The sequence below is a fragment of the Lytechinus variegatus genome, chromosome 15 (assembly GCF_018143015.1).
Source record: "Lytechinus variegatus isolate NC3 chromosome 15, Lvar_3.0, whole genome shotgun sequence".
NCBI lineage: Eukaryota > Metazoa > Echinodermata > Echinoidea > Temnopleuroida > Toxopneustidae > Lytechinus > Lytechinus variegatus.
The window spans coordinates 26,800,147-26,817,309 of NC_054754.1; positions in this window are offsets into that span (position 1 = coordinate 26,800,147).

Here is a 17,163-nt window from a genome sequence, read left to right on the forward strand (position 1 = left end):
GTTTGACAAAAATATATTTTTCATTGATAATGGCATACATGTATATAATCTTTCTTTTTTGTAGATGTTTTAAAGCTATTTTTGTATTTTTTGGTGCCTATTTGGCAATTTAGAGAAATATTGTAATTTCATGAGTATTGGTAGCAAAGAGATCAAAAGTTTTGTTAGAATGTTCGCTACTGTTGATATTGACTTTAGTTCAATGGAGAGAGAGAGAGAGAGGGGGGGGGGGTCATGTGAAGCACACAGACAGACATAGAAACAGAAAGAGAGGCATGAGAGAAGAGTGATAGTAGAGTTTGGAGAAGGGTATAGGAGTGAGATGGAGGGATTATGATAATTATACTTGCTTATATAGCGCTTAAAGACTTAATTCATAAATCTCTAAGTCTTTATTAAGTCTTTATAAGTGTTCTACAGTAATGCAGCAGACTTTCCCCGGCTTTGGCAGTGCAGCTGTTACGCGCGCTGCGTTTTAAGGAATCAATTCCTACCAGGTACCCATTCACCTCACCTGGGTTGAGTGCAGCATGGGGGTAAACATCTTGCTCACAGAAAACACGCCGTGGCTAGGATAGCCCCCACGTCCCCCAGATTGAAAGACGCGAGTCTTATCCACTAAACCACGACGCCCCCCCCACGAGAAAGGGGGATAGAGAGAAAAATAAGCAGAAGTATGGATAACCGGGGGAGAAAAGAAGGAAGAAAGTAATAAAAGATATGCAGAAAAGGTGAGAGAGACAAGGACACAAAAATATGAGCATGAATAAGAATTTGAATATGAAAGGGATTGGAGAGGGGCTTAATTCTACAGTAAAATTTCAGTGTAATTCACATTATGAAAATCATCTTGATCAATCATGATTGGTTTAGTTCCAATTCGTCTAATGCAAATTCGTCCAAATGCCAACTCGTCTACTATCATTTGGTCTACCACCATTTTGTCCACTATCCACATGGTCTAATTGCTAATTCTTCAAATTGTTCAAAATAAATGAAATTGAAATGGTTATTAGACCAAGTGGTTATGAGACGAAATGGTGATTAGACGAAGTGATGATTGGACCAAATGGTTGTAAGACGAAATGTTGATGGACGGAATGACATTAGACTAAATGAAGGTAACCATGTGGTGAGTAGACGAGTTGGCAGTAGAGGAATTGACAATTAACCTCATGATTGATTGATTGTATACCGGTGATGCGACGTAGAAAAACGGTAAATAGACCCAGATATTAAAGAGATTTCGCACCGCTAGGCAGTATGCATTAAATAACATGAATGCCCTTTACGAAAAAGAGCAACCAAGAAGTCTTTGTCGCAAACTGGTGAATCAAAACAGCAGTTTCATCTTGGACTAAACACGGAAAAATTTGCAATATCCCGCCAGCTCCGAAACTTTGAATGAAACTGCTGTTCCGGTTAAACAATATTCGACAAAGACCTACCTCACATGCAGTAGTTCATTGTGATTTGACGGGCATTTTTTAATGTATTTATTTTCTTCTGGCAAGGGCGGAAATCTGTCTCCAATGTGAGGGGGGACCAGGGGCTGGAAAATTTGACAAGCAAGCAAAAAAAAAGGTCATCACCCCACAAATGTAAGGTCATTTCGACCAAAATTAATTTGACAAGCAAAAAAAAAAGGTTTTCACCTAATAAGTAAGGTTCATCTCGTCCAAAATACATGTTTTATTTCAATTTCTTTCTTTTCACATAAAGGACCGAAAATAGTAGGGGGGCATTTGATATTGTGTCCCCCCTGGGATTTCCGCCCATGTGTTCTTGAATTCCTTCTGCGACGCGGTGCAAAAACCAGCAACGAACAGCCAAGAGGGTCACATTCTGTTCAGATTTTGACCCGCAAATAAAGATGTAATAACCACAAGGAAGGGTCTGTGGGACCTATTCGGTGCCCATTTGTTTCTATTCGGAGAGCTCCCCGAATCAGAGACGAATAGGTCCTAAATTTAAGCCCCTTTCACAATTGACGTACGACCATTTGCGACCTTTTGGTCGTGCGACAGGCTGAAACAGGCATCAATCGCCAGTCATCTCATAAGATCGCACAGAGGCTTTCACAGTTGCAACAGCTGTCGTACAACAAAAACAACCAGTAAAACCCGTTGCACGAGTAAGTCGCTTATGATCCTATTGTGCTCGTGCGATCACATGCGAGTGTTGCACGAATGATTACGAGGGAAACGGTCGCATGCATGCGAATGAAACGGTAGTGCAATGTTGTAAGCCGTTGCGATCGGTCTGGCAACAGTCTAATGGCCCATATATTATCGCATCCAGTCGCAAGACAGGTCTCTGTACATGTAGGTCGCTAGCACATGTGCAAGTGATGTACGACCTCCAGTCGAGTAAACTTAGTTGTGCCACCTCTCGCACCAAGTCGTGCAACGTTGCACAACACTCGCACGATGATCGTCCGACCGATGGTACGACCCCGGATACGACCTGATGCGAGTGAATCGATCGTATTTGATCGCGTTCGGATTTTGAACATGTTCAAAGTTCAGATGTGACCAGTCACGACCACCTCGAGTTCGTGCGACCGTCTACAACGACTGCGAGTGCTCGCAAGACACCTAGAGATCGATCGTGCAACAGCAAGAAAAAACTGTTGCAGCGGGTCGTAAACTGGTCGGACGTCAATTGTGAAAGGGGCTGAATGGTCGCATACATACGAATGCAACGGTAGTGGAATGTTGTAAGCCGTAATTTCGATCGGTCTTGCAACAGTCTTATATTATCGCACCCAGTCGCAAGACTGGTCTCTGTAGGTCTCTAGCACATGTGCAAGTGTTGTACGACCTCCAGTCGACTAAATGCGACTATACGTAGTTTTGCCACCTTTCGCACCAAGTCGTACAACGATGAAAAGCACTCACACGATGATCGCCCGACCGATGGTACGACCTGATGCGAGTAAATCAATCGTATTTGATCGCGTTTGGATTTTGAACATGTTCAAATTCAGATGCGACCAGTCACGACCACCTCCGACCACCTCAAATTCGTGCATTCGTCTACAACGACTGCGAGAGCTCGCAAGACACCAAGAGATCGATCGTGCAACAACAGGAAAAAACTGTTGCAGGCGGTCGTAAACAGGTCGTACGTCAATTGTGAAAGGGGCTTTACGGAAATCATCCTAATCAGGCCATATTCGGGCAGGATCGGTTCGAATTCATTCGGAAGAATTCGGCTTTGATCTAATGCTAGGTTCCCACTGCCGATCAAACCAGCCCGACCAAGCCCGATCAAGCTATTTTGGCCTGGTCGGGCTCGGTCGGCAAGGGCGATCGGGGTCGGTCTACCTTGATCGGTATCGATCTGGCTTCTTACACGAAATTTTTTGGCATGCCAAAAAATATCGTGTAGGAGTCGTGAAGGCAAGCCATCGTACAGCGATCGTGTACTGATCGAGTAGAGATCGAGTTGATCGAAAATCGATCGTGTAGAGGTCTAGTTTGGTCGGGGTGGATTTTTTCCGCCGATCACTACCCGATCATCTCGATTCACACACAACTTCTACACGATTGGTTCCCGATCAACTCGATCAACAACTCAACTGCTTCACGATCGATACATGTCTGCCCTGAACACTTACTCGACCGAACTCGCTCACTTCTCGACTGCTTTACGATCACATCCCAATCACTTCTCGACCGCACTCGATCTTTCGGATCGCAACTCAACCAAGGGCAAAGACACAATTACGTGCTGATCTTATCACATTTTCTTCGTACCAGTAGGCCTATTATTGATATTAAAATTAATCAGTTCTGGAATTGGGAGTGATAACAGGTGACTACTTGCAGCTCTTCACATACTCCAACATGCCGCGTAGAACTAAAGATGATGGCAATGAATCGACATATCTTCTGATTTGTCAGCACCATCAACTTCATCTGGAGGCGGTCAAAAAGCAGCTAGTGCAATCTCCTCTCTGACATCTGAGTTGGAGTCCATGCGTGGTGCCATTACCTGATTACAGGTGCACGGGATGCAGCTTCTCATAGTGGCCAGTTTTTGGTGTACTTGATGCGCCAAATGGATCAGCAAAGGATGAATTCGTTCATCACCCGAGTCACTAGGCAGGCTCTCGACCTTGTGGATGAGAGCCGACAGGAGAAATTGCGACTGACAGCTCAGGAGGCAGCTCCGCAGGCACCTAAGCAGGCAACAACATCAATGTTTACCCTACCTAATCTTCCCTCACATCAGTTCTCAGCAAACAGAAGACGAGCTCCCCCTTCATCAGCCGCTGGATCAGCAGGGCAACACCACCAGCAGTTCAGACAGCAGCAACAACTTCAGGACTTTCAGCTTGCCACAAACATGACAAACATAGCTGCAGCTGCACCACCAGCCCATCTCACTCCTCATATGTCATACTATTCCCATCTACAGCCACCCAATGTGCAACCTTCTCTCGCAACAGCCAGAGAGCAATTTCCCTGCAGCTGTCTCAACAACTACTACATCTGTCATCCATCGTGCCATGGATATTGTCTGTACACCAAGCACTTCCTTCAGCCTCAGCCAAGTGACAATTGAAGCAGACATTGACGACTCTAGCATCTGTCATCAGATTGACTGAAATGGGCCTATCATTGTAAGAACCGTCATGTCAAAAGCAGCACGGGACGCGCAAGCCCTACGTGAATGAACTGTGAAAGAACTCGGTATTAGTACTTAAGTCCTTGAACAAAGTTTTACATCTTTGACTTTTGACATTTCTGTTAGAGAATAAGACTTGATATTTGGGTGTTTTTGAAGGGCATTTGTCCAACTTCGGGTTTTCTTACAAGTTTATCAGAACTGAAAACATATTCTTCATCACGTTATTTCATTGAATACCATGGCATAGTTCAAACATGTTGATTTTTTTCTTAAAAGTGAAAGGAGTTGTCATAGACAATGACGGCTAAGTTTACGTTTGACTTGGCCCAAACTTTCCATGATTTCATAGATATTGCAAATGTGGTTCGTGATCAAATGAAATGAATAAACACTCCAGTGATGTCGAATGACAAAAGGTTTTGTTCGAAGTAGAGTTTCGGAACTTATTTTTAGGAGTTTAATTTCTATTCCAGGAAATTTTGGTGTTCTTTTCTTTCTTTTTATTGCTTTGTACTTTGAACCTTGGTTATCTTTCAGATCATAATATCTTTCACAGACTTGTTGTTCAAGTTTGTATCATTACTTTTTATTCGCTGTATAAGCCAAACTGGATGCATTCAACTGGCACTGAACCTGTGTTATTTAATGTAGCAGCACAAGAAACACTAATACAAAAATTTCAAAGCTCCACGAATAGTCAATGGTGACTGTAGGCTAATGAGAACTCCGAAGTGCCCAATGGATGCTGGCTTTATTCTTAAAGCGAACATTGATTTTGTAAACGTTGACACTGTTTAAGAGAGCTTGTGTTATTAACATTATTATTTCATGATGTTGGATAATGAACTTCCTTTCCTGTTGTGCTAGAGCTAAAGAGAATTTCATCTTTATTAATTCTTTATGAAGTTTTGTGTTTTTGGAAGTTTGAATCATACCGTCTTTAGGTATTCCACGAGCACGTAATTTCTGTTGAATTTAATATCGAGTGTACTGTGGAATGTCTAAAAGCAGGGCAGGAAACAGTATTTCAAATATTTTAAAGTTCCAAAAAGAAGATGAAGAAAAAAGCAGTGTTGTGAGCTCAGAAGTACCCAATTACTGACTTTGTAATATGTAAAATCTGTTTTCTTTTCTTTGATAAAACTTTACTGTGTAAGTTGTGTTATTAAAAGTTTAATTTTGTGTACCTTTTATGCTGTTGCGAAAATATATATTTCTTATGCCGTAGTGTGTAATCTAACCACTCCAACCACCTAGCCCACAACTGTAACTGTTCGATTTCCATCTCTTTCAAGTTTGAGATGAACTGAACCCTGGTAAAAAAAATGATTACTGTACCATCAGCTGACGATAATGTTTGTGCAACCACAGTCAATTCACCACTGATCTTTGATCTCTTTTCGAACAAGTTGATCTGCTTGGGTCTAGAATGTGTAGAGATCGGATGGACGTCCAGCTAGTCTAGTAGGGATCGCGTTGGGATCGTATGTAGATCGGAATGATCGAGAAGAGATCTAAGTAGTGGTCGACTGTACGTCGTGAAGGAGTCGTGAATGGTCGAATATGGGTCGTGAATGGTCAAATAGCGGTCGGGAAGAGCTCGTGTTTAGGCATGTGGTCGGGATTGGTCGGGGAAAAATGGGTGATCGAGCTTGATCGGGCTTGGTTGGGTTGGTTTGATCGGCAGTGGGAACCTAGCATTATCCTGCATGGCTTTAGATAATGGATAGGGTATATGAGCCATCACAAGACCTATTTCTTTAGTAAAATAAACAAATTGCTTAGTTAGAGAGGTTGGGTCTAGGCACTGCAATAAAAATAACAATCATTTCAAACATCATACCTTGGTTTTGATAATTCGATAGTTTTGCGTTTAAAATGTGAAGAATGGAACATTGGGTTTAGGGTTTATGAAGCTAAAATTCGTAAGGTTAATTATTGAATAAAATATACCCATTCGTTCAAAGATTTTACTCTGTCCAAATAACTTGTTAAAATGTGTTTACCGATTTATCGTTTTAGAGTTCCTGTTCATGAATAGGAATAAATATTGTATTATATGAGTAAATTCGTTTCGCAATGTGTAATAGGGGAATCCCATATTTTTTTTTAAAGCTCATGGAAAATTTCTGCAATGCTCGCCAGAGACATTGCTACGATCTTCAATGAAGTCATTTAATGTGATCATCAGTCTTTTCATGCATTTTATTTTTAACATTTAAAGACTTCGAACTTATTTTTTTTCTCATCAGAACCCACAAAATTTAGTTGATGTTATCAATTCTAACCTTTTTAATGTTACTAAATGGACATGATGGATGAGAGTCAATCGATTATCTTTGAATCTTAACAAAACAACACCAAAATGTTATTTAGTAATTCCATAGGCAAGTTACCGATGAACATTATGTTTGATAATACTCCATTTAGAAATGATAAAAAAGTTTTAATTAGAAATGGTACCGTACACGAAATTTCTTGGAATAACAGTTGACAGCAAACTTTCTTGGAAAAATTATATCGAATCTATATGCAAAACAGTTCCACGAAATATATGTATTATTAATAGGCTAAAAATTTGCATTCCCTCCACATCATTAATCATGCTTTACTCATCCTTAAATTTGATTTACTTAAATTATTGGATTCTTATTTGCAGTAATACCCATCAATATCTATTAGATGAAGAGAACACTTCGTATTATTTATAGTTCTGCTTTCTGTTCTCACGTGGACCCATCTTTTCTTGAAAGTAAACTGTTGAAAATCAAAGACCTGTATTTATTCATCGCACTTCCCCATATTTTTTATGCCATGTTCCCCCAAAATAAATGTTTTCATAAATACCCCCACCAGACAAATTTCATATACCACTTGACAGAACTTTACTGGCCAAAAACACAGTCATATACAACGGTCCTAAATTCTGGAACTTCCTTCCTAACAATGTTAAATGCAGTGTCTCTTTTATGCATTAAAATGTAAACTCAAACTTTTCCTGCTTCATTCCTATAATTTTTCGCAACGGATCTATCATTTCATTATTATCGTGATTATCATCCTTACATTTAAATAAAAAAATTGTTTTATCTTTTTATCGTATATTGTCTATCCCCTTTTGTTATTTCACCAGATCAAGCTGGTCTGTGGTCAGCCCTTCCACATTCTGACTTTTTCTCATTTTGTCTTGTCCTGTCCCGTCTCTTGTTTTGTCTTGTCTTTCATGTCTTGCCATTCCCTCTCTCTTCTTGTTATTCTGTCTAATGTGCAATATATCATTCATAGCGGAGACCTATTTGTGTGACTAGATCTGCATTTGGTCAGTAATTTAAAATATGTTTACATCAATCTGATTTCCACATATCTGTTTCTTTTCTTTTTTTTCTTTCCTGTATACGCATATAATGATTAAATCGACAATTTACAAATACCCAAGGGGGATCCACACTTTACAAGCATTGCCTTTAGTGGACCTCCTCACTTCCATTTATGCTCAATTTTATACTTTTTTTTTACGAGGTAAGAATGTTCATCTGTAAAAATTGTATTCGATTTATATTACTTTGTATTATGATTGAATTGAAATAATTCCATGGTCACATTTGCTACGGCCGCCGTAGATTCTAAAATTTCTACGGCGAGTAGCAATTCTACGGTCGCCTCAGAATTTCCACGGCCACTTACTCTAGCGGTCACATATGTTACGGTCGCCGCACGGCGTATTTTTTAATTTATGGAGAAAAGAAATCTGCGGCTGACGTATGTCCTTGAAATCATGACGTACGGTCGCCCTAGGGCGACCCTGCGCTGGCCGTAGGTTTTTCACAAATACTACGGCAGGCGCAAGGTGGCCGCAAGGCGCCCTCACGGCGGCCGCAGGGGGACTATACAGTGAGAAATACCATCATGATATTTTACATTAGACATTTCATTTCAGAAAGTTTTCAAAGTGTCGCACCATGCCCATGCGCGTATTCTGGGCGGGAGGGAGGTGGGGTTCGGGGCCCGGGCCTCGGGTAGGCGAAAAGGGGGCGCCATAAAGAGGGAGGAAAGAAAGGGAAAGAAAAGGGAGATAAAAAAGGAGGGGGAAATAAGAGAAAGAGAAAAGGGAGAAAAGAAAGAGAGAAGAAAACAAGAAAGGAAAAGGAGAGAAGAGAAAAGGGGAAAGGGGGAGGAGTAATAAAAGTGCTGGGGCGCCAAATTGATGTTCGACTTAGGAAGGGGGGTCGCCAAATTAATGTTTGATACTGATCTGAATATTATACGATCAGTAATGTTCGACCTAGGAAGGGGGGGGGGGCAATTCGACCTTTGTGGTGATTCGCGCTTCGCGCTCGCATCGAATGATTAGTTAGATGACATCCTGTTAATGATTACCTAATGATTACCTCAATTGCGTAGAATGTCTAGTTTTGGAACGGAATATAATCGAATAATTTTTAAGTGCCCATCCTGATCTCGATTACCAATAATGCTTAGAATTTCCAAACTTTGGGTCACTTTGGAATATAGACAATCATCAACTCGCCATGACAGATAGATACCCATCCTGCTCATGCTTACAAAACTTCTCAGAATATTCTATTTTCAGGTCTATACACAAGCTATCAAAATCGCGTTCGCATTATTTATTTGGACTTTTGAAATAAATCTCCCTATAACCATGTTAACTTGTTTGTATGAATAAAGTTAAGATGTTAATAAACACGTTAGTCTTAAGTAAGAACTACACCCTAGGAAACAACAACAAAAATCAGCATTTAACTCCCCATGATAGTAATAATAATAATGATAATGATAATAACATCATATTTTACCCAAGTTAGCCGCTAGTGAAAGGGCAATATCTGTGCTACCTGGTCACATTTGTTTTTTTTTAAAGTGGTATTACAGTATATCATATTCATGGATAGTTTGCTTTTTATTAAGTCATAATAAAAAAGTTGTCTGCAGTTGTCCTTTTCATGTGATTATGAAATAAGATAATTCAACATGCATTTAAGGCACCTGTTTGCCTGACGAGGAGGGGTCACCATTTTTTCCGAAAAGTACACATGCATATGGGCCAAAATTATAGGGCGGGCCCCGAGGTGCAAAATTCTGAATACGCGCCTGGTGGCTTCCGAGCAGATAACACAATAGGAGAAGGGGAAAGGAGGGAAGAAAAACACGAGGGCAGCCGCACGGCCACCGTACGCTCAACGTACGGCCGCCGTAGACCGTTCTACGCCATGCCTACGGCTAGTCTAATTTCTACGGCGAGCGTAGAAAAGAAAAAAATGTTATAACTCCGAGTTAAAATTCTACGGCCACCCCTACGGCCTGTAAAAAGTAGGAATCCGCCGTACGTCGACCCTGCGGCCACCGCAGATTTTCTGCGGCCGCCGCAGAAATCTCTCGAATTCATGTATCTACGGCCGCCGTAGAGCATATGTGACCAAGGTATAAGTAGTCATTCACAGAATATTCTTTTATATAAACTGTCACATTATGGTATTAGAGGCATTGTCTTAGACTGGTTCCGTAATTATTTACACGAACGCCAACAAGATGTTAGCATTGAAAATCATAATCCACAATTGAGAAATATTAATTGCGGTGTCCCTCAGGGTTCCATACTTGGCCCGCTGCTTTTCATACTTTATATCAACGACTTCAACAGATCCTCGGACTTATTTTCATTTATTATATATGCAGCTGATACCAATCTTTTTTTTATTCACACACAAACTCTTTATTAGATAGTCAACTCCGAATTAAACTTAGTGTCAACATGGGTTCAAGCCATCAAATTATCCCTAAATCTAGAGAAAACTAATTTCATGTTATTTAGCAACATATTTAATGAACTACCTTATCCAATTCTAATAGATAACATACAAATAAAACAACTACAACAAAAGGTGCATTCATTGGTGACAAACTTTCATGGAAATATCACATTAATAATAAGGTAACATCTAGAAATGTTGGTGTAATAAAGAAGCTCAAATAGGTATTCCCCCCTAACATTCTAAAATCTTTATATTCAACATTAGTTTTACCCCACTTGAATTACGGAATACTCGCCTGGGAAAACAGTGCAACTTATATGTTAAATAAAGTACATGTATTACTCTTACAAAAAAAGCTATGCGGATCATAAGTCACGTTGATTTTAGACATCGTACAGACGGTCTTTTCCACTCAAACAATATTCTAAAAATTTACGATATTTATCGATTGAATCTTGCGATTCTCATGTATCAGTATAACAACAAAGGGTTACCCTCCATTTTTAACAACATATTTCGAGTCAATAATGAAATTCACCGTTACCCAACTAGACAAATCAATTTGTATCACCTGCCAAGGACTCGTACAGTATTTACACAGAACACTTTTACATTTTTTTACTGCCCCCAAATTTGGAATTCCCTTCCCCTGAATACGAGAGAGAGCTTAAAGGTCAAGTCCACCTCAGAAAAATATTAATTTGAATCAATAGAGAAAAATCAGACAAGCACAATGCTGAAGATTTCATCAAAATAGGATGTAAAATAAGAAAGTTATGACATTTCAAAGTTTCGCTTATTTTTAACAAAATAGTTATATGAACGAGCCAGTTACATCCAAATGAGAGAGTTGATGATGTCACTCACTATTTCTTTTGTTTTTTTTTTGTTTGAATTATACATTATTTCAATTTTTACGAATTTGACGATTAGGACCTCCTTGCCTGAAGCACAAAATGTTAAAATAATGGAATTCCACGTGTTCAGGGAGGAATGAAACTTCATTTCACATGACAATGACGAGAAAATAAAAATCTTTCAGATTTCAAACAATAAAATTGAAACACATTCATTGAAAAATATGAAAATCTACAAAACATGTTTGGATACTACAATAACATCATGGGGGCGTATTCAGCATTGTACATCAATGTAAATTAATTTGAATTTGGGTAAATAGAGGTCCTTTACACTGATTCGAACAATCAACCTGTTCTTCATGGGTGATGATCCGAAGGGTGGTCCTTTTGAGTCTTCCCCACTCACTTAAATAGCACCACGACATGTTTCTATTTCAAGCTATTCGTCATAATCTGGGAAATGCACAGATCATAATTTTGATTGATGTGATTAAACGCACTACATAATGGGAATCCAATAATTTGCATGAGCCCATTTTTCATGAAGAGTCTCTATGATCCGGAAATAGGCCAGATTTTTTATTTATTTATTTTTTGTGCAGCTACGCGCGATGTGAAAGTGATCGATGCGATCAGAATACATCTTTTGTTTTAAGTGATGTGTGAGCTGTCATATTAATCTTTGAAAATGCACAAATCAGCAACATCCATACTACTTACATTATATTCTTCTCTTATATTACCATATATCAACTATGGGATCCTTGTTTGGGGCAATACCCATCTAAGTTTACTTAACAAAATATTATTATTACAAAAAAAAGCCCTTCGTATTATTTCATTCTCACACCCCCGTTCTCACACTGATCCGCTTTTCCTTGATTACAAAATTTTAAAGGTTCAAGACTTATACCAATTTCAGCTTGGGCAGTTTATGTTTATGTATAAAAACAGTATGGTTCCTTTTGCATTTAATCATTTGTTTTCTCAAAATAACAATTTTCATAGGTATCCTACCAGACAAGCCGATAACTTTCATCTGCCTATCTTAAGAACTCGTTTTGCGCAAAATACTTTTATTTTCACCGCCCCCAAATTTTGGAATTCACTCCATAAAGATGTTCAACAGGCCCCCTCTATCCACTCCTTTAAGAGAAAACTAAAAATGATTATTTTATAGTCTTACCAAAGTAATTAATTAGTTTGTATAGTTTTAGTACTATCTAAGCACGCTATTGAGTCACACTCTCGTTGATCCACGTTTGCACTCTCGGTCTTGCCCCCCCCCCCTTTATCTCTCTCTTTTCTGACCCTTTCTCTCCACATAATCTGTGTCTGTCTGTGTGTGTGTGTGTGTGCATCCATCTTTCTCCCTACCCCTCCCTACTTATTTTTGCCCTCTTTCTCTCCCTCTCGCTCCCCTTTCAGTACTTTATTCCTTCTCTTTTCACTCTATTCTTTATCATGTCTTTGTTTCTTTTTAGTTTTTAGTATCGTCCCGTATCTCTGTCATCTTTTTATCATTTCTCGCTATCACTCACCATCTTATTATTTCCAATATTCTATTTTAACTTATTATATTTACACCTGCGAATGAGTCCCATTTCTCAAATGTTTAATATGCTTTCTTAGGGGATCCACGCTCTACAAGCAATGCTTTATAGTGGATCCCCTCATTTCCATATCAGATTCTGTTAAAACTATTCTACAAATATTTTGTAACTTGTAATTGATTTGTAATCATTGTTATCACATTTCATTTGTTTTTGTTTATATTTATAATGTATGTTTGATTTGTATTTGCTTGTAATGTTGATAATGGAAATGGAAAATAAAACTTGAACTTGAACTACTCAAAAATGAATAAATGAGGGATCTCTAGTTTACGAAAAATGATGTTTATGACCAAAAGATACGACTGAGAGAAGGGCAGTTGGGTGACCAACCAGTTGTGCTATACAATATGGTATATCCCTGTGTAAGGTGGGCACTATATACGGCAGTCGTGCGCAATTTGACGAACAGCTTTATGAAAACCCATCAGGTGGTGTCCTGCAAGATTCCTATCCACATCACCTGGTGGCACAGGACAGCTTGCTTTGGGGGCTGCACCCCTCACGGAAAGGCACATGCATATACTTTTAGTTGCAATAGGTTTTTTCTTCGGTTATACCATAGGGACTCCTTTCAAAGGACTTAGAATTATGATTACTTTGCCGTAAACGACGAGTACAATTCTAACAGGACTCAGCAGCCAACAAGATGAAAAAAATACATGGTAGTTAATCAGTATGATATAATTAGTTGACATAATCGTGGGTCTTTACAAACCTAGTCCCCGATCAGATATAGGCCTACCTGCCAGAGATTAGAAATAGCATAGCTGGATCACCCGAATAATTTTGATAACTCGGGTTGATGAAGAAGTGTCTGATATGAGTAAATATTCAAAAGGACATGATTTGATACGAAAAACCCCGATATTCACTGTTTACATGGGACAGCAAAATACGACACTGAAAATAGCTACTAGGGTATTTTCGCCTCTGATTGCAAACATTCTTTTGAAAATGGTTATTGTACAAGTTTATATTGCTGTAAAATCTTTTCATGCACGACACTTGCCGTCGGAACTCGATGCAATCTCATGATTTCATCGATAATTTCTTTCCTGAATGGCATACCGTTTTTGAAGAGGCATTTTCAAATAGGGTAAGTCGAATTTGTCTTATTTTTATAGCACCAAGAACGGAGCTAAAATTAAAACTGAAAAAAAAAATTAAATTCTATAAGCTCCAAAGCGATTTTTATTACCACTTGGCGAGGAAATTACACTGGCAATGATTTAGGACTCAAATAGAGACTTGCACACTGAGCTCTTTACCTCTTTGTTCGGCTGCCATTTTTGCAGAAATTGCTAGGTCAGGAAAAGCTGTAACACATAATTATATTCTTTATCTATATTCAGATATTTTGATAACTATTTGAATTGATAAAACATAATGGATTCTGCGCCTCTTAGTCACATTTCGATTTTCGCCATCATAATCACCATCATCATTTTTTGTCTCTCCTGAACGAAGTATGGCAAAGACTTTTTAATCACTATTCATGTTGGTCTGTTGGACTGTTAGTCTGATGGTCTATTAAAAAAAATGTCATTTTTTTTAGTTTTGTTCAACTCGCTCTCATTTATTTATTTCTGAATCAATTTCAGTCACAATTGGTAAATAAGATCCTTGGTTCAATGAGGTAATGTCTGTTAGAACATTGTTAAAGGCTTTGTTCAACTTGATCTAATTTTTAAATTTCTGCATCAATTATGTTGACATGTTGACACTTGGTACATATGATCCTTTGATAATACCACTTGTAAGTTCATGATCGTTATGGGATAAAATGTCACCTGGGGTCAAAAGTTCAAATGATATGAGGTCATGTCCGTAACAAAAATCTTGGTTTGTTGGACTTTTAGTCTAATGGTCTGTTATTTTTTTCAAGTTTTTGTTCAACTTGCTCTCATTTCTTTTTTCTGCATCAATTATGTCCATACTTAGTACATTTGATCCTTGGGTAATACAACATTTGTTAGCATGTGGATTATAGGTTAAAGGTCATCTAGGGGTCAGAGTGTCAAATGATTTGAGGTCATGTCTGGCAGAAAAATGTTAAATTTTTTCAACTTGCTCTCATTTCTTTCTATCTGCATCGATTTTGTTGACACTTGGTATGATCATTGGGTAATGTGTGCACATGAGGGCGATGGGGTCAAAGCTTGGGTAAATCCTTGCGTCACACCTATTGTTCAGAGGGGTGATCTATTGTTCCACCCCCCCCCCCCAATCAATAGGTATGATGCAAGGATCTACGCCAGTGGGTCAAAGGTCATCTCGGGATCAAAACGTCAATGATATGAGGTAATGTCTGTTAGAAAATTGTCAGAGCTTTTGTTCAACTTGATTCCACTTCTTTATTTCTGTTCAACTCGCTCACATTTCTTTATTTCTCCATCAATTATGTTGACACTTGGCACTTATGATCCTTGGATAATACCACTTGTAAGTCCATGATTGTCAAAGGGTCAAATGATACGAGACCATGGGGTTCTAAATCAATAACCCAAAGGGCAATCACCCCTGACAACTACTTAAAGGAAAATATTATATCCATATTTTTACTCCGGGGACTGTTCCCCCCGCCGGAAATTTACCCTCTAAACAATTACCCCGGATAATTACCCCTAGTACAGAGCCTTTAAAATGCCATCGACTTGACGACCTGACGAGATACTTTACCTGGACATGTCGACTTATGAGCTTATAATGTCAACATGGCGAACAAGGGCGCCGGAAGCGGGGGGGGGGGCAGGGGGGGGGCACTTGCCCCCCCCCAAATAAAATTTTTGGGGGCAAAATCTCGTTTTGCCCCCCCCCCAAAAAAAAAAAGATGAAAAATGATAAATTATTTAAGGACAAAAGTAAATGAAGGCACTTTTCTGCCTGAAATTGTCATTTCCATTGTCTTAAATGAAAAAATTTTGCCCCTGACGGGCCAAATACATTATCATAGTAAGCCTCGCGTCTTTTGACGAACAGTTCCTCTGTGAAACATAGCTTTGATAAGTCACTTTTCCATCTTATTACAGTGTGATAATGTTTAACCTTTTAATGAATACATTTCAGACTAAAAGCGAATGGCAAATTGATAGTGGTCCACCAATGATTAGGTTTATAATTCTATGACGCTGGCTGTATCGTCTAACAAACGCGCGGTCGCCCAGAAACGCTCAGACCGGACCCGATATAACTAACGCGCGTGAACACTAGTTACTCGAGCAAGATATGGAATCTATGTCATAGCTGTCAAGCCCAGAAACCATAACATCTCGAGAAACTTGTTTCAATTATTTAATTTTCAACTAAATATAAATTGAGTTAATACATTGATAACAAGAGAGCGGTGTTGGCTCAGTCGGTATAACGCGTCTGCCCGTCGAAGTCGAACCAAAGATCGTAGGGTCGAGTCCACCCTGGGCGGATGACTGAAGTCAGTGCGTTGTGTGTAAACGTCTCTCCCATGTTTCATAGATGCAGGCTATGTTACATGTTATTGGAAAACACTCCGTCCCTCGGATAGGACGTTAAATGGAGGCCCCGTGTAGAGGAGAGTCACCACCTTTGCACGTTAAGAACCCACTGCACTATTCGTATAAGAGTAGGGGGAAACCCCGGTGTCGAGGTCCACCTGCATCCCCCCCCCCCAATCAGTTATATCGGGAGGAGAGACCTGTGGATCATAGTGATTCAGTTCGCTTTTCGCCTCCCAGGCACAGGTGACGCCAAACAAATAATAATAACAATTCAGTGCCCTAAAGAAAATACCAAGGTCATTTCAACTCAATATAGACATGTTATCAGAAAATTACACTCAGAATAATCATGTGTATAGAGGATTATAATTTATAATTTGTGAAAATGGTGAATCCCACTCGAAAGCAACTTAGAGATAATGTTTAGACATGAAAAAAATAAAATCATCTGTGAAAGTGTCTTCTTGACCGGACTCATATTATCCGAGATATGAATAAAAATGTAAAGAATATAAAAGAAAAAAAATAAGCGTTACAGTAGTGCTCTACTATAAAAAAAATCTTAAGATATTTTCACAGCCCCGTATTTTCCTCTATTCCTTTTCATTGGCATGATTGGAAGGCGTTTTGTCTGATGCTATTCCAGCTCATATATAGCATGTATTTTAGATTCCAAAACCTCTTCCCATTACCTGTTACTAATCAGATCGAGATGGCAGCTATGTTCTCTGGTTCATCCCAGCTTTTGTTATTCATGGACGTTTGTAAAAATAAAAAAAAAACAACCCGGGAGAGGGTGGGG